The following is a 7182-nucleotide window of genomic DNA, read 5'->3' on the forward strand; positions in this document are numbered from 1 at the left end:
TTAGCTGTATTTGACAAAGCGTTTAGAAATTTTTGGTCCTCAATGCTCTTCAACTTCAGACTTTATTTGGCCTTTTTATCATTTTGTTATTCAAGCGTCACTGATGAGTCTTTTTTAGACGAAACACGCGTCTTGCGCAGATATCTAATTTCAATTCTAGTATCTCTGATGAGTTTATCTTCTAATTCTATATTTCTATATAACTACATTTCAATATTGAAATTTTAATGTTACACAATGAAGCAGTTAAGGACCTATGAGGATAAAATATCAAAGTCGTTTAAAAAAAACAAATTGAATTTGTTTTTAAATTTATTTTTGTGCGAAAAAACGCTAAGCAACATTTTTGTCCCGTTTAAAAATTAAAAATATTCAGTCTTTAATAGGGTCAAAGTGTTCATTAATTGTCATTTCAGACCAATCGAAATCACCATTGCCTTTTTCAAAAGTAGATTTCTACAGAATTACAATGCCAAAATAACAGAGAACATTACAGACTTGTTATAAGCTTCATAAAAAACTTGAATTGATGTACTAAGTCCTACAAATACTAGACGCTATGATTGAAGAACAACATGCAGCATATAATTGCGAACACCCCATTCTTTTATTTCACTTTAAGAGAAGTCATATTCAATGTTGCTCCAAATTTTTGGTAAATGTTTTGTCGTCTGTTGCCGTTTTTGTTTATTTTCTCTCTAAGGCATTGATATCTTGTGTCATTATTTATATTCTAGTTTTGGATATTAAAAACATCTTCCTACTTTGCTGAACTCTTGCCAATATCTGTAACACTAAAGATGTAAATATCCTCGCTGTTTTAAAGAGTTATTGGTAAAGATCAACTGAGAAAATCTTATGATATGAAGTACCGTTCACACACCTAATGTAGTACCTTAGGAATTTTCAAGCAAAGCATCTAGAAGCGTACATGATGATCTGCTTGAAGGTAAATCTAAACACTATTCTATGAACTGCATCCCTGCATCAATGTCCATAATGGACCAATTAGAACTGAACGCGTAAATGCTGCAGTAACTAGAATCGCACGCGTTCATGATGGAGCAATTAGAACTGAACGCTTGCATACTGGAGCAACTAAAGCTGAAAGCAGACTTATACATACTAGTAGCTGAAATGATTATGCGAACAGTTAGTACCAAAATGTTTTGAATAAGCAATATATTTTAAACATAACTAAATATTCTGTAAATGAGGACATGTGTTTTTGAAATGTTGTTTGAAAATAAAAAGATGAAGTAGATGGAAATGTAAAGATACGTCGATTGAACGTTTTCCGTTACGATATGTCATTATGCCAAGTTGTAAAATAGATCGTGACATGACAAAGGTAACTATGAAGTGTTGTTTGGTGCCATCCTCCTCATACAATCTTGATTGTTTGACATTTGTTCAAGTAGATAATGCTCTGTATGTATGGTAGAAAATTTGCGAAAACTTGACTGAACATAAAAGTGTATGCATGTGTTAGTTATGCCTTGTAAAACCTGGAGAAGTGAAAAGTTTGTTGTAATCAATTGTAACTGAAATTACTTTTCCTTTACTTATTGTACTTCTTTACAAGTTTTTCTATCGGCAATTTAATTTTTTGCAACAATCATTAAGAATCTATTTTTCAGACACGTATTGGAGAACAATCCATTAAAATATGTTTGACGTTAACATCGAACTTTGCATGATACTTTTTTCGTTCCATTTTACCACAGAATTGCTAAGGTTTCGTGAAAATGTTTCTTTTCATCTTTGATATATAAAATACATTGAGTATAAGTTGAAGTTATCTAATGTGCATCCTGTAGCTTTGCCAAGTGGAACATCTGCCGCAAGCTTTTGAACAGGTACGTATAACGTATTTATAGATATAATATGGCTGTCAGCGTCTTGAACCCAGACACAACACACGTTATCATATATTACATTACATAATTTGACCTGGAAAATATAGACAGCACTCTAACCATGCCCTTGAATGTTCGTCTGAAGTGATTTCTACTGACAGGTAACTATCAAGTAAACACTAAAACTTTCATTTTATTTGATCAGTTATTAATTTATGATTAACCTCATTTTCAATTGAATTATTTTACTACATATTTTTTTTCTCAAACAACGTATTAAATTGCGCATGCATTTATATTTGAATAAAAAAAAACTAGGACGAAGAATTCTTTACGTTATCAATTAAGTGATCTGTGTAATTGTATACTATCAGATAGTATAAATACAAATTTGACGTTTCACTTCTTGTCTGTTAGAAAGACGAGGACATCAATATTACTATTTTTGTTATGTTAATTGATTGGTGTTTGTTTAACACCGCCTCAACACACACAGGCTACATTGAGGTGATTTTTCTATTGTATAGATTTTTGTTAAAACATATACGCTTTGATAAATATTACACCAATTTCTTCCCATGTATAATCTGAAAACCTTACAACCCTCTAAACCGAAATGATCAAAAGTATGTAATGAAAATCAAACAGGAGCAACCCCTCAGACGTTCACATAATTTGAATTTTTTGTTTCGTTATTACAGCTCTGCCTTTAGCAAGACAAGAGTTCAGAGGTTCCAACAAGCATTTCCCAAGGCTATAGCCGTGACAAGTTATTAAGAAAGGCATATAAATTGCAGAGTAGGGAATCTACAGTATTCTCCAACTAATAATTTGTAAAGGACGGACGCAACATCACTATTCCTGGTAAAACTTTGTTACAAGGGAATTGTTACCAACCTAAAATAAAGCGAAAGAAGAATTTCACAAAGGTCTCTTTACTTGAGGTGCACACGTGAGAAAATGCATATACTCCAACATAAACTTTATACTATGATAGAGACATAGAAAGTTTCATAAACAAGTGTTTTTGACTGGTATTTGTCTGAAACCGAAACATTTGAAAGTCAGTGATGTGTAAGAAAAAAGTAAAATCACAAAAATACTGAGCTCCGAGGAAAATTCAAAAACGGAAAGTCCCTAATCAAATAACAAAATCAAATGATAAAACACATCAAACGAATGTACAATAACTGTATTATTCCTGACTTATTACTGGCATTTTCAAATGTAGAAAATGGTGGATTGAACCTGGTTTTAAAGCACTAAACCTCTCACTTGTATGACAGTCGCATAAATTCCATTATATTTGAACGATGCGTGAACAAAACAGACATATAGGTAAAATAGTCAAAATATGGATACAGCAGTCTGTGTCACAATCTCAAAACAAACAAAAAAACAATATTTAACAACATTAGCACAAAAAGCTTAGAAACAGTAGGAGCTATATGATGGTAATATAAGATGGTAATGTAGCAACACGGAAATGTTATGCAGAACAATTTAGTCCTTAACATTTGAGCTTTCATTGACCCTGAAAGAATGAGAGCTATAACAGTTGGTTTGATGTTTTAGGTCCTTTTTGGCTTTGCTGTTCCAAAATTTATCTGATAATTGTCTTTGCTTACCAAACTATTGATTCTGATTATTCTTACAAGTTAATCTAAAAGACCCCTTTGGTGCAAAAACAATCTGATTTCATCTTCTGTCAAATATTGGGGTTCCTTTCTTCTTTTTTGCTAATGATGTTTGAGTTTTGTAAGTGATGTGACTACTGGAGCTTTTATTGCAAAAACAATCATTCTCCTAATTGTATAAATGTAGGGATAACACAAATCTATAGAATTAAAGAAAAAAGATTAATAGAACTAGTATTCTTTTTAATTAAAAAAAAGTCTAACTTTTTAGTGCTTAAAGAACTGTTATGCGTTGACAATGTTTCCATTCTACTTTACAGGAAGAATGAATATACACATCATTAGTTTCTCTCAGTGAGCAGCCAGGGATACACAGTATATCTTATATTTCGCAATTTTTCTACAAGTATACTTGGTCTATTCTGACCGTATCCCCTCTGTGTCTTATAGCATTCAGTCTATTTGTTTTTGTTTAACCTTTGTCTTGTTTCCTCAAGCATTCGATCGTTTCGTTCATGTATGATATCCCCTAATTTGTATCCTTTCTTCCAGCATTCGAGCTATTCGTTTTTGTACGACCTTATTTCCTTTTTTTCTGTTTCTTCCATCATTTTGTCTATTTGTTCTTGTATTAGCTTATCCCATATTTGTCTTGTTAAGTCTATTCGTTCTTGTATTAGCTTATCCCCTATTTTGTCTTTTTTCCTGCGAGCATTCGATCTTTTCGCTCTTGTATTAGCTAGTCCCCTGTTTTGTCTTATTTCCTGCGAGCATTCTTGTATTAGTTTATCCCCTATTTTGTCTTGTTTCCTGCGAGCATTCTTGTATTAGTTTGTCCCCTATTTTGTCTTATTTCCTGCGAGCATTCTTGTATTAGTTTATCCCCTATTTTGTCTTGTTTCCTGCGAGCATTCTTGTATTAGTTTGTCCCCTATTTTGTCTTATTTCCTGCGAGCATTCTTGTATTAGTTTATCCCCTATTTTGTTTTGTTTCCTGCGAGCATTCTTGTATTAGTTTGTCCCCTATTTTGTCTTATTTCCTGCGAGCATTCTTGTATTAGTTTGTCCCCTATTTTGTCTTGTTTCCTGCGAGCATTCTTGTATTAGTTTGTCCCCTATTTTGTCTTATTTCCTGCGAGCATTCTTGTATTAGTTTGTCCCCTATTTTGTCTTGTTTCCTGCGAGCATTCTTGTATTAGTTTGTCCCCTATTTTGTCTTATTTCCTGCGAGCATTCTTGTATTAGTTTGTCCCCTATTTTGTCTTGTTTCCTGCGAGCATTCTTGTATTAGCTTGTCCCCTATTTTGTCTTGTTTCCTGCGAGCATTCTTGTATTAGTTTGTCCCCTATTTTGTCTTGTTTCCTGCGAGCATTCTTGTATTAGTTTGTCCCCTATTTTGTCTTGTTTCCTGCGAGCATTCTTGTATTAGTTTATCCCCTATTGTGTCTTGTTTCCTGCAGCATTCAGTCTATTCGTACATGTATAACCTTAACACTCCCTTTCTTTCGTTCTAGCATGACCCTGTAATTATTTAATGGTGATATAATCCATAGTTCGTAATAAATAAACAGAATTGATTTAATTACCGTTTAATAGGTTAAAGGTCCCTGCATTTGCATACAGTGTAGACATGTATATCACTTCACAAAACATTATGTAACTCGTAAAACCTTAACTTCAAAGAGAAAAATTGTGCACCATTATTTCCAGTGGAACGACAAGATATATGTTTCAGCTTAACAATTTATGAGTTTTACGGATAAGAATGACTGATCATTTACGAACTCGATATTTCTCAGAAGTAATAGCTGTACACGTACATGTATGAACACAGATAATACAACACAAACTTCAGATTGTTCATTACTGTTGACCTAAATATTAACAACTAAATTTTTACAATTTTGATTATTTCAAAATTATTACTTTATTTTATATACGTTTTAAGACATCGGTCACCGTATCCTTCATAACCCAGCTTCTTTGATGTATTTTTTCCTATATAAAAACAAAATACGAAACACAATTGTGTCAGACAAAAGCAACGACAAACCCTCGTCTATATTATACTCGTTAATAAGATGACAGTGTGTTATCGATTGCATATAATCTGAAAATGTATACCCATCTCAGCATAGTTTTGTGTACAACACAAAATATCTTACTTTAAGGAGTTTATGTTGACCAAAAAATAATTCTAAATCGTTAAAGATGACTTTCAAAAAGACAAACTAATGATCAAGAGTTATTCATAAGGCATAAATATTCCTAAATTTAAAATGATTTTTGAGTTTTATAAAAGCTTTAACAACAAATTTCAATAGTGTCTAATTGAGACGAACAGTCCATTAGCAAATACATTGACCCAGTGATAGTAATAACATTAAACGCTACCAATGTTATTGTGCAATATGCGCAATTCGACAAACAATGTCTCTTTTATATTGAAGATTGAGACAAAAAATCAAAACCTTTTTCAAACGTTGAAGAGCACTTGGAAATTAATCAAATTTTCCCCTTTCGGTGTGTACATATTCCTATACTTATTAACTATGCTCGTGACTTTAGTCATGTTTTCTTTAATTTCAGTTTACGTAACCTGGGCACAACTGCAAAATTATCAAGTTTGGGAATTCTAATAATTTTTCTCTTATATACGAAGAGTTGTTGGAAGTCTGGGCTGTACATGTAGACAAGAGGTGGAAATCTGGGCTGTACATGTAGACAAGAGGTGGAAGTCTGGGCTGTACATGTAGACAAGAGGTGGAAGTCTGGGCTGTACATGTAGACAAGAGGTGGAAGTCTGGGCTGTACATGTAGACAAGAGGTGGAAGTCTGGGCTGTACATGTAGACAAGAGGTGGAAATCTGGGCTGTACATGTAGACAAGAGGTGGAAGATACTAAAGGGTGTTCAAACTTATTAGTCGAAGACAAACTGACAACACCATGGCAAAACCAAAACGATAAAGAACAGAATACAAAACATAACGTTGAAAATTACAGTCTGAGCAACACACACCGCGCCAAAAGTCGGGAAGAGGAGTTGATCTCACGTGCTCCAGAAGGAAAAATAGATCCTGCTACACATGTGGCACCCGTCGTGTTGCTCATGTTAGTACAAATAAGGTGATCAGATAATTATAATCGTAAAAAGCTTATGAAAATGTGACATCACGTTTTCATAAATTCAGTGATGTTGCTTATAAATCGTTCATGAAGATACGGTCATATAAACTTATTGTTCATTATTGTAAAATCTTTGTAAATAGTTTGTATCGCTATACTTACATTGATTTTATTTTCAATTTTATGCATAACTAAATATGTATAATATTGCTATCCAGTGAATAACACATATTATCCTACTTCATGTCGATACCTTTATTTTGTTCTTGTACATGACCTTGCTTTTCTTAGACTTCGTGTGAGTTTTACACTAAGTCTGTCGGAGTTTCACTGAATTAGGTCATAATAATTTCTAGTAGTAAGAAGAGTCTCTAAGTTTGGTAAAAATGTGTTTTTCTCACCTTTTTTAAAATTTGTGTTTGTTCTAAGTACCGATCGGATGAAAAAAATCGTTTTCAAATTTTTTTTTCCAGTTAACCTGTGTTGTCTTGGTACACCACTGTCCCAGATCAAGGGAGGGGTGACGCTAACAAATATTCAAAACCCTGACATAATATGT

At 33.1% G+C, this 7182-nt stretch overlaps 1 long non-coding RNA gene across 2 annotated transcripts; it reads left to right on the plus strand.

Moving 5' to 3' along the window:
* The first annotated feature begins 268 nt into the window (after nt 1-268).
* Nucleotides 269-6940, plus strand: LOC139519159 (uncharacterized). 2 transcript variants are annotated; one of them, XR_011663529.1, is made up of 3 exons: nt 1657-2020; nt 2561-2723; nt 6086-6940. It is a non-coding gene; the product is annotated as an uncharacterized lncRNA (long non-coding RNA). The 2 variants fall into 2 exon arrangements; XR_011663528.1 differs by lacking the exon at nt 6086-6940 and having other exon boundaries at nt 269-2020; nt 2561-2877.
* The last annotated feature ends 242 nt before the right edge of the window (nt 6941-7182 follow it).

Source organism: Mytilus edulis, chromosome 4 (genome assembly GCF_963676685.1).
Source record: "Mytilus edulis chromosome 4, xbMytEdul2.2, whole genome shotgun sequence".
Classification (NCBI taxonomy): domain Eukaryota; kingdom Metazoa; phylum Mollusca; class Bivalvia; order Mytilida; family Mytilidae; genus Mytilus; species Mytilus edulis.